The sequence below is a fragment of the Cibotium barometz genome, chromosome 2 (genome assembly GCF_041138505.1).
Source record: "Cibotium barometz isolate CiBa-2024 chromosome 2, ASM4113850v1, whole genome shotgun sequence".
Taxonomy (NCBI): domain Eukaryota; kingdom Viridiplantae; phylum Streptophyta; class Polypodiopsida; order Cyatheales; family Cibotiaceae; genus Cibotium; species Cibotium barometz.
This window is the reverse complement of record NC_141047.1, coordinates 63,798,551-63,809,978: the sequence shown is the minus strand read 5'-3', so window position 1 is coordinate 63,809,978 and position 11,428 is coordinate 63,798,551.

Below are 11,428 nucleotides of genomic sequence, written 5' to 3'. Positions count from 1 at the left end.
AAAATATCTAGTGATTACTTCCCCATGGGGCGCATTATTTCAATCCTTTGTAGCCATTTGAGTGTGAGGCATTAGCAATTTTTTGGACCCAAAGAGGGCCTCTTGGATTAACTTTTGATTAGGAATGGACCAATAGGAAGAGGGCTGAGTGCACATTTTTGACTTCTTTGATCCTAGGGGGCCTAGGCTTTGGTTTGCTAATGGGGCCTAATTACTACTCTTGTCCCCCTACCTCTTGGGCCCAAACTTAGAGGTCCCCCCACCTAGAATCGCGCAGATGAAAAACCCTAAAAATTAAAAATTTTTATTTTTTCCCAAAAGTGTGTTTCCCTCTCAACAAACTTCCCCCCAACATACTCTAGGTTTGGAAAGCTCATTTTTCTTTCTCTTCTAAGCTCTCCATTGCTACAGAAACTCCATACCTCTCAAGCTCTCCCTCCTTGTCAAGCTCCCTCTCCCTCTTTCTTTTTCTAAGCTCTCCATTGCTACTCCATCCCTCTCAAGCTCTCCCTCCTTCTCAAGCTCCCTCCCTCTCAATTTTCCTCTCTCTCTCTCTCTCTCTCTCTCTCTCTCTCTCTCTCAAGCTCTCTCCCTCTCCATTGTTGTAGAAACTCTATCCCTCTTTAGTCTACTGTAGGTTGAGGAAGCCTATTCTCAAACTCTAACCCTCTTTTAAGCTTTCCATTGCTGCACTGAAAACCCTGAACTTTCTCTCCTCTCCAGTCTTCTGTTGTTGTAAAACAAGCTTTTATTTTCCCTTCTTCTCTTTTCTTACCACCATGGTCTCTTCCAGTAATGTGAGAAGACCTAGGGAGAAGGTGGAAGAGCTTGTGTTGCATAACACAAGAGATGAGAAATGGAGTTTGGGCTCTGTTAGATATCTGTACCGGTTAAAGAGAGGCTAGCCTCTACGGGCTGTATACGGCTAGGCTGCTGTCGCAGCGCGTGCAAATCTGACCACTTCGCTAGAAACATATTGACTGAGTCCTTGTTTCTCTCCTTTTCCTCGCCACCAAAACTAGGCGGCTTTAAGTCTTTTAACAATGACGAAGCTGTCGCTACGGACGGCCCCGCAGGCGCATCGGCCTGTATTCCTGCAACCACTGGCGAGGCTACGCTCACCCGTGCCACAGGAGCTCGGCTACCACGAGGAGTCGGAGTATTAGCCGAGGCGGCTGTCAGTGCATCTAACCGTGTGGAGATGCTCTGTAGCATCGTGACTAAATCAGCCTGGACTTTACCCATAGTATTCAATTTGGCATTAAGATATTTAAACAGTCCACTAGAGAGCTCCGTCTCTGTCAGGACATCAGCAGGGTCCAATAGGTCATAGTCATCGTCGTCATAATCCAAGAGGTCCTCCTCGGTCCCCTCGGCGACGTCAGTGTTCATGTCCTCTAGCTCATCGGCCAAAAAGGGGTCATCAGCCAATGCGGCCGCTGCGGGCTCGCTGGGTCCTAAGACGGGGTCAAGAGACGAGGAGGGCGCTGGCGGATCACGAGTGATCGATAAGCGCGCTCCGGACCGAACAACGGTCGGGCGTGTACGGCCTGACAATTCGGTCGGGGTCAAACCCGCGATCGAGGACAAGAGACTGGAAAAACCTAGAGAAGTAGAAGGCGGTGGGGACACACTACGCCTAGCAGACATTTTTAATTCTTGCAAAAAATAATGCGAGAACTCGGAAATTACTAAAAAAAATGCTAATAAAAATGAGCAATGGTGGAGAGAGAATAATAGTCACCCCCCTTTACGGTTGCCTGTCGATTTGTTGCGTTGCGAGCCTCTACAAGGACGCTTCCGGGATGCTCCGATCCACGAGAAAATATGCCTGCAACTCATAACAAAAATTAACTCCGGAAACACTTATCCCTTATCGGGATTATTTCTCGCGGGAATGATTTTCTTCCCCAGCCGAGAAAGAGGGTTCCTTGAATTTTCTCATATAATTCACAAAAATGAATAACGAAAATTATTTTTATTTTTTTAAAAAAATAAATGTTTTTTTAATTCCCTTTTTTTTTTCAGGCCGTTGGTGGCCGGTTGCCGGCTGCTTGGTGGGTTGGCTGGCGCCATTCCTGGCCAGCCCGCCACCGTTGGCTGGCTGGCGCCGTTAGCTGGTCGGCGGCGCCGCCTGGGTGGCCGCAATGGCTGGCCGCCGTCGCTGGTTGGCCGGCGCCGCCGCCCATGGCTGGCCGCCTGGGTACCTTCAGACGCTGGCCAGTCATCAACGCATTCTACGGCGCCTGGGAACCTCAACGCATTCTACTGAAGCGCGCGACCCACACATAACGGGATTTTAGCTTCAACGCTGCCAGGGGCTACTGTTCGTCCCACACACACAGTAATCGCCGCCTCACACACGCACAGAGGGCTGGTCGTGGGGGTGGTCTGCGCCCCCCCGCTTCAACAGGGACTGGTTGGCTGGTTTCGCCACCGTTTACCCACGCTTAGTCGTGGGGGGTTGGTCTGCGCCCCCCACCTTAACACAGGTGGTTTACCCAAGCTTAGTCGTGGGGGGTTGGTCTGCGCCCTAAGGCTTGCTGGGGCTGGCTGGTTTTCGCCGCCCCACTCCCCACACACACCGGTTTCGTGGGGTTGGTCTGCGCCCCCCCCACCTCAACACATAGGCGTTTTCTTTTGAAACCCTTCAGCGCACAGTTTTTTCAAATCGATTCAACGCAGAAAAAAATGAAAACAACACATTTTGCTTACCTCGATGCTGCGTGTGACGGGGAGAGAGAATGAGAGAGAGAGAGAAAGAGTTCTTCCCTTCAAAAGTCTTGGCCCCCCTTCCTCCACACATTCCCTTGTGTAGATAAGGGTGAGGAGATTGTGGATGAAAACCACCGAGTGGGCTCCGGTCCCCCCGTTCGCGCGCAGACTCTCACGATCCCTTCGAACCATGCTCTGATACCAGTGTTAGATATCCGTAACGCCACTACGGGCGTTACCACGAGAGGGGACGGCCTCTGGCTCACCACCCAGCCATAGAGGAAGAATGAGGATTGCCCCTCATCCCCCAGGCTATATAGTGTGTGGCCTGCCGTCCACACTAGCCTGGCCGCCCATGACTCCGCATGGGCGTCCTCTCCCACTGAACCCCGGATATGGCCATCCGGTCTGCCGTCGGTCACAGGCATTACAGCCTACGTGACAGGCTCCAACAAGATTCAGGGTTGGGGCTTGGGTCTACATACAGCCAAGCTCTAAGGGACCACATCGAGTGCGTCAGCTGGGGAATATGGTACATCATTGGAAGGGGCGGCTACAAGGCTTCAAGCATACTAAGAAGGAAGGACTGGTTGCCATAATGCAACATGTGTATACCCTTGGAGACCTGTACATTCAAGGCCAACGAGCAAGGTTTCCTTCAAATTGTCAGTGTAACATAAACACAGCTTTAACAACATGCTAATATTGGATTTTTTTTTCAAATTTTCTTATGATTCTCCATTTTCTTATGTCTCTCTGCATATATTTTTCCCTCTAATTATGTTGAGGAGCAACCACTCCAAAGCCTCATTTTCTTATGTCTCTCTGCAGATATTTTCCCCTCTAATTATGTTGAGGAACAACCACTCCAAAGCCTCATTGGAGTTTTCTATGCTATGCATGCATCCATTGGAGAGGCAATGTTTGTATCTCAAAGCCCAAGTGATCTTGTACTACACAACAATATCTTTTTCTTCTCTCACTCATATTTTGTAGATAAACAAACAGGGTTTATTTGGCAAGCTAGAAGAGATCCCCAAGTTGAACCCCCCTCTTAACAATCCCGAATGGCCTAAACCTGATGCTTGGACCATGTTATGCTTAAAGTTTAAGATGGTAAGTGATATCAAGACATCACTCAAGTTTTCAAAGGCATCTAGGTTGGTAGGGCTAAATTGGTTTTGTCCTTTACATGTTTTTGTGCACATGTTCAATTCCATGCCAATGCACCAAACAAAAATAATGTATACTTGTAAGGAGGTACGGTCTAACCTCATTCAAGGATTACTAGGAGAGGGTTGGGAGGTTAATGAGGGGTCACATCAAGGTGATGTGTACAAGTGCAATGTAGTAGATTCTACAGTGTCTTTCAGGTTCTTGAAGGCACGCTCCATTTTGTACATGCGTCTGCACTACCAAAGATGGATGTAAAAGCACGGGACATGGATCCCACTTCAAGCCTCAGAAGAAGAAATTATGCCTATTGAGGTAGCTGTGATGATGCAAAATGGATGGATTGAGTGAGTGGCAGGAAGCAAGCTTGCATTGGAGCCTAACAGACCTGCGTCAACACTTTAGCATCATGGGCTTTGACAATGTCGAAGAGTCAAGTTTCAAGTTGATGAGAAGAAAGGTATATCTGATTCCACTGCATGTCTAGAGTTAACCCTTACACTTTCTGGTTATTGTGCCACTTTTTATATTTTTACAGATTGGGAAGCGTAAGGAGGGGACAACCATGGTCTCAGAATCATGGCAAATGGGGGACCTTGTTCAGCAAGGTTCATAGCCCTACTAACACATAGTAGGCATGTGGAAGAGCTTGAAGATGAACTGAGTATATCTGTTTTAATGCACGTGAGGGGCAAGAGTTTTAGGATCGAGGTGAAGGCAATGACAAGATTTCAAGTCAACAAGGAGATGGAGATCAACATGAAGTAAATGTCACAAGAGGGGCAAAAAACGAAGACATTATAACAATTTTAGATTAGATGACATGCTTGTAATTTTGTAGCAGGCTCTTTTTCAACCAATCTTTATTTAATTGAAATCTTAATAATTTTACAAACTGTAATTTTTTTGTCTAGCGGTATAGTGTGAAAAGGCCAAACTTTAAATTTTAGCTCTATAAATAGCCAAAGGTGCCTTCTTTTTTATTTTCACGCGATAGAAACCAAGCATGAGCTCACACTATCTCTTTGCATTCACATGGCTACCCACTTTGACAACTTCTATGAGTTCCTCTCCACCACCCCGTGGGCGGGCATGCAAGAGCGAGCTCTTTGTCATGTTCTCTCGTGAAGTCGACTTTGAAAAGTCACTCGCCCTTGCGTCCCAACATTATGAGACGCAGATTGCATACATGGAGCAATACTTGGCTCCCCACTCCATCTCCTTGTAGGGGAAGGGCAATTTAGGAACTAGGTTCCTCTCGTGGCTCGCCACTTTTGCGTTCCTCATCAGCGAGATGAGGATTCGAATGAGGAGGTAGAGATGCCTGCATTGCATTTGGCAGGGTATTTGAGGGATGACAAGGAAGTGAAGGCAGTAGGAAACGAGTGCTGGTGTAGAAGAGCAGCTTGCATCAGAGCACTTTCCAGAGGGTGCACAATCTGCAGCTGAATAGCCCACTGTAGTAGAAGATGCGGGGCCATCTTCCCCACACACGAGGAGAGCAAGGTGCTGCCAGAGCTTGAGATCAATCTCTTGAGCACCATTTTGGTGGAAGGTGAAGAATACTTATTTCTTCATGACCTTGAAAAGACTGCTGGCTTGAGAATGGATGAATGCTTGGGCATTATATGCACACGATGTGAGGTGGACCTTGATATGTCCAACCTTGTTCCTCACCTAGATAGTGTTATATTACCCCTTAGAGAATCTATCCCAGAGACAGTTGCTTTGGTCAAGGAAACTGTGGTTGAGACCGCGGAGCAAGCCCTAGTTTCAGAGGAGGAATTCACAACCTTACAAGACAAGCTAGAGGCTGAAAAGGATACCCTTGCTGCTGCTGCTGGAGTAATGGAGGAGACCAAAGCACCAAAAAAGGATGAGGCTAAGTCCTCGATTGACCTCTCAGCCCCCACCAGCACTTTGGAAAAAGAAGACATTGAGCAAGAGGTAATAATCGACCTTTTACAACCTAGAAACATTTGTAATTATGTATAGGAAAATATTTTGATTTTTCCTTTGATTGCAGAGGGTGGTTGAAATTGACACATTTACTGGGAGAGGCGGCCGCAGCAGAGACCAGGCCAAGGTCCATGGACATGATGCTACATTGGCGCACTATCTTGGTCGACTTCATGTGGATGGCATCGCCATTATCCACAGGGACTACACCCCTCAATTTGCCTTCACTCTCTTCTTTTTGAAAGCCCTCTCTAAGGTGCTCTGTGTAGACTCTATGGCACAGAGCACCAAATGTATAGTTTCGATTAAAAAATCCCTTGCCTTCGATGTTTTTTGGTTCTGGATTTAGGGGTTAGCTTCTTGCTCGAATAGTTGTAGCTCAACACAATTTGCTATCGTAAGGCGTGTGGTGTCAACTTGGAAAACCACCTTTATCCAAGAGTGCTATCCAAGTTAAAGGAATCAACAAGAAGAAAACCCCTGTCTTAGGAATTCTGCACACTCCGGTTGCCTATGACAAGGGGACCGTAATTCAAAGCTTTTTGGTTATGCCTGCTGGTACCATGGAGGGGACTGTAAACTTAGGGCACAAATGGATGTTAGCCACCAAGTGCAATATTGATTGGGCAACCAGGAGAGTTACAACGCAAGAACCCCTGACCGCTCAAAATTCCACACCTAAGTCATCAACTCTGGACAAAATCCCACACCTAAGTCATCAACTCTGGACAAAATGCTAGATAATGAAAAATCACAAAGTCAAGTGGCAAAACCATCTTTGATTGTTTGCCACCCCTCTAACGCTTCAACGCCAAGAGTGAAAACAAGCAGTGTGGTCTCCAAGGCTCCGCTTACTATGCCAAAGAGTACATACAAATGGGTCCCAAAAGCATCGTTAACAGCTAGCTCCCCTGCTCAATCTCGTTCAGACAAGAAGCCTCATAGAAGTACAGCGACTACCCGCCCGAGAAAAGGCAACGTAACATCACGATGGATTCCTAAAAAATTATTACTAGCCCAAGGGTACTACGAAGGGAATGACCAGATTTGGGTCCCTAAACATAAGCTGAATCCCTCTACATCACCTGTAAAACCTTGCAAACCAAATGTTGCCACCCCAACGACAATTCAAGACCGTGGTAAGGGAAAGGTAACAGAGTGCTCCGCACCACTTCTTCCAGAGCTAGTTTGGATTCCCAAACGATATCGATCAATACCACCTAGCTCAGGAAGGGGGGAGCCACTTGAGGCTTCTAGCTCCTCATGCCAGGCACACGTTGATATAGAAGTTCCTACATGCTCTACACCTACTCTTGTCAACACCCAACAAGAGACCGATGAGTCTACATCTCCCCTTGTAATAGTATCGTCGAAGACCATTTCCTCCATTCGTTCATGGGAGCGTACACTACCATCTCTGCAATTTGATGTGGCCACAAGGGTCATAAAAAGCTATTTGCCCACATCACCACCTATGACCCGTTTTCCTTGTGATTTTCGCTCCTGAACTATAATGTGTTCTTACATCCTTTCGACCAAGGGATAAAAGCTATGTCTTAGAGGTTAACACACATATGGCCAGGTGTCAAACATTAAGATGGTTTGACCTTAGACCTAAGACAATCATATTCCCAGGTTAACTAAAGACTTCATGCATTCTCAAGAATATATCCAATAAGGTTAAACTCATTAATGATTTACACTAGCACGTCAGGCAACTTCAAAAACTAAGTAATGCTTTGACAAGTGCCATGTGGTCATGCCTTCAGTTCATGCAATTAATTGAATAGGAAAAATTAAAGAGAGTGGGTATGGAAGAATTACACCTGTAAATTGGAGATCTCTTGGATTTGATGAGAAAGCTTGCAATTTGATGTAGATATTTATGATGAACATTGCGGCAGTCTCAGGACTTGGAAGCGAACCCACCTCAAACATTTCAACCTGTACAACCAACTAACAAGCACTATACCTCGAAGGGCACATCAGTGTGAAAAATTAAAGACTCGTTTAAGGACTCCAAACTAGAAAAAACTTGAAAACACTAACCTACCTACCAGTCACCACACTACTACTGAGGATATGGTAAGAGGATGTTGTAGAGTCCTGGCTCTAGCCTAAGGCTAAGCCTCTATCCGCATCATCCAAATAAATAAAGTCAGCCTCGGTATTGCCATGAGTTTCATCCGTCCATTCATCGTCATCAGATATATCCTTTTCGTTTTCCCATCCACATAAACTCATCAAGAATGTAACCATGCGAGGATAGTCATCTTGTGGAAAAGGAAAGCCTTGGGCTATCGGGGATATGTCCTCTACGGAGTAGGGGTCAGTCATGGTCAATAGGCGAATTAGCCATTCTAATTCCTCAACATTTTCCTCTCTGGCTAGTACATCTATATGATCCAATTCGGTTTTAATTACAGGATACCACATGTGAAATATCTGAGAAAGGTACAGATGATACCTCTCACCAAAGGTAGGAGTGGATGAAGTGTGTGATGCTCGTGCATTTGCCATATCTGCAAACACAGATATAGCATCAGTAGGTTTATGACAGGTCAATCTAGTTGCTAATTGTATACGGATATTTCTTCTCTTAATGTGCTCTTGCTCTTTTTACTATTTTTTGTTTTTCTTTTCTTTTTATGTGTATGAAGCTATATATATATACATCCTCTCAAATTTGGGAATTACATTGTCACGGGAGAAGGTTAGGGAGGAAGCAATAGAATGTCGAGCATGAGTACATACTCCCCCTTTCCTTAGGTAGATCATATTTTTTGCAATGATGTTGCAGCCTCTTGGAACCAATTTGTCCAGAAAAGAAAAAAGAAAAAAAAAGAAGCCTACAATTAATGGCAATGCAAGTCTATTATGTGCTCTAATGTTGGCCTATCGCCTTATTAACACTTGGTAGGCGAGGAGTATTCTACTCCAGACCGATGCCCTAGGTTGGTAGGGGGTAGCCTTGCCTAAGCTAATAGATTCTTGGAGAATGCCTTGTGTTAAACATGGTACCAGGATCGATGTTAGTTTTGCCTTAGGGAGGTCACCATTGTGTGTAAAAATTATCACGTGCATAAAGAAATAAAGGCAAAAGGCTCCTGTAACGCTGATGTTCCTTGTGTCCCTAGACTGGTGGTATTAACTTGTTCTTAAAGTAGACACATTGCGGCCATCTGTTTATTTATTAAGCTTGGTAATTTTCCTTGACTTCGGCCATTTATACACCTTGATTAACCTTCGACACCCTGCTAACTCTTGAATTACTCTCATTAATTTTAAACTCCTGTTAATTTGTTACACTAGCTCATTCATGTGATCCCTTAAACTAAGTTCTCATGGCAACATCCATTGTGGTCAAGCATGCTTGAATTTATTACACTCTATATCTTTTGAATTCCAGCATACTTTCACTCTACTTCCCTATTTTGCAGACGGGCTCCCACAACAAACCCTATCGAGCTTACCATACCATAGATTCCGAGGACGGAATCTACATCAGGAAAGGGAGCATGTTAACTTATGACGGACATTGAGGTCACGTACTACGTTTTACGTCATGTAATTAATTTAAGTATTCTGAGTCATGGGCCGGGCTTTTCGGCACCACATGAAAAGGATAAAGGGATTAGGTGATCGCGCCGATGAGAGGCGCACCTTGAATATCAGCAGGATAAGGGTTAGGATTGGTCGGCCATGTATGGGCGCCCATGTGTGAACGGCTAAGTCACCTATAAGAGTCAAATGTAACCCTAAAACTCTCATTCTCAATGTGTTGAATGCAAAGTGTGCTCTTGCCTTATCTTCTTCTCGGTCCCCTTCTCCTGCGTATGTGAGAGAGAGAGAGAGAGAGAGAGAGCGATCGAGCACTGTGTGGCGGCACGGCGGTGGCGAGGCGGTAGAGCGGCGACGGCGGCTCCTTCTTCACTGCAACGCGAGAATCCTTCACGAGACGACGGTTTGAGCGGTGAGTGACACACCTTTGCTTTCTGTTTGAGCTTGCTAGTTCCTGGTTGTATGCTTGCAGCCATTCGTGGCTCGCATACAGTGTTCGGCAAGTCCCTAGCTCCGACTCGTGCGGTAAAAGCGCAGGAACTGTAGGATAGCTTATATCTCCTTTGAATGGGGTAGAATGTCTTATAACTCCGAATAGCCACGAAGATGATGTTGGTGAGCATCTCCTATCTTTGGAAGGTGTCAGATGCATGTATGTGTAGTGGTGCACATCTCCTTTCTTGATGTGTGGTGCCTTAAATACCTTGGAGTGTGCATTCCAAAATATTCACACTAGAGTATCCACTAGACTGTCCACCTAGAGTATCTTGGATTGCAACATTATAACATTGCAACTATGACATAACATCGTGACACTGTAACATTATAACATTATGTCATTGTAAAACTATGGGAACACCTGCTCTGCTGGTGCACAAACCTTAACAATGTGACACGCAAACCACTGATGCAATGTTTCCATTGTAAGGGCTTGCACTGTGTTGCCTAGTGTCCTCATAAAACCATTGCACCTAGTGCCCCAATTCCATCCCCGAATCAAGTGTTGAACCCTAATGTCATTCCATACAGAGCCACCTCGAAGGCACATGTTACAAGCATGGATTCGAATATGCTTTTAAGGATTATTCCAACCGAGTGACAATCACTCCAGTGATCAGAACATCAATCCACAAGCCTACCCATGATTGGAGATCTGCCAAGGTTCCAACCGAGTGACAATCACTCCAGTGATCAGAACATCAATCCACAAGCCTACCCATGATTGGAGATCTGCCAAGGGAGAGCCCCATGTAATAAAAATTTTCCCAACCCCCAAGTCATCCCATTGGATCCCTATCAAGATGTTAGAAGCTTAAGGCTTCTAGGATGGAAACCCTTCCATTTGGATCCCAAAATGCTTGTGGACCACACCATAATTTTCAAAGCCAAAGAGAGTCAAGCGGCGACAATGACTCGAGTGCGAGTTCGAGCCCAGAGACAATTGACATTCTGTTAGATGCCAACGAAGCTGCTAGAAGCACAAGATTCTTACAAAGGGAACTCCTACATTTGGGGGATCCGAAGTCAAGAAATCGAGTACCACAAGTGCCCATGCACAACCATGCCATCAAATACTAGACCCTAGATGGAGTGGAGACTAAAATCCATGATCATATGCCAATCCCAAAGCATAAACAAGAATGGAGGGTAGTGGATACCACCTTGACTAATGTGCCGAACTATCAAATGCTAGAACAAAGCTGGAGTGGAGACTAAAAGCCATGCTCATATGCCAATCCCAAAGCTTAAGCAGGAATGGAGAACAATGGATTCTACATCGACTAATGTACCGAACCACCTTAAAAAAGAAGTCAGAGGAGTCCGTGGACACTAAGTAGCAAGAGTCAATACCTTGCCCATGTGCAATGGCTTTATCCATCCCTGCTTCCAACAAAGAAGAGCCATCCATACTGCCAAACCCCAAAGAGTGTCATGCACACACTTTCATGGCACTGCTAAGCAACCCCAAGACTTAAAAAGTTCACCATGACCCCAGAATACCTCTCTTAATGAACTCACG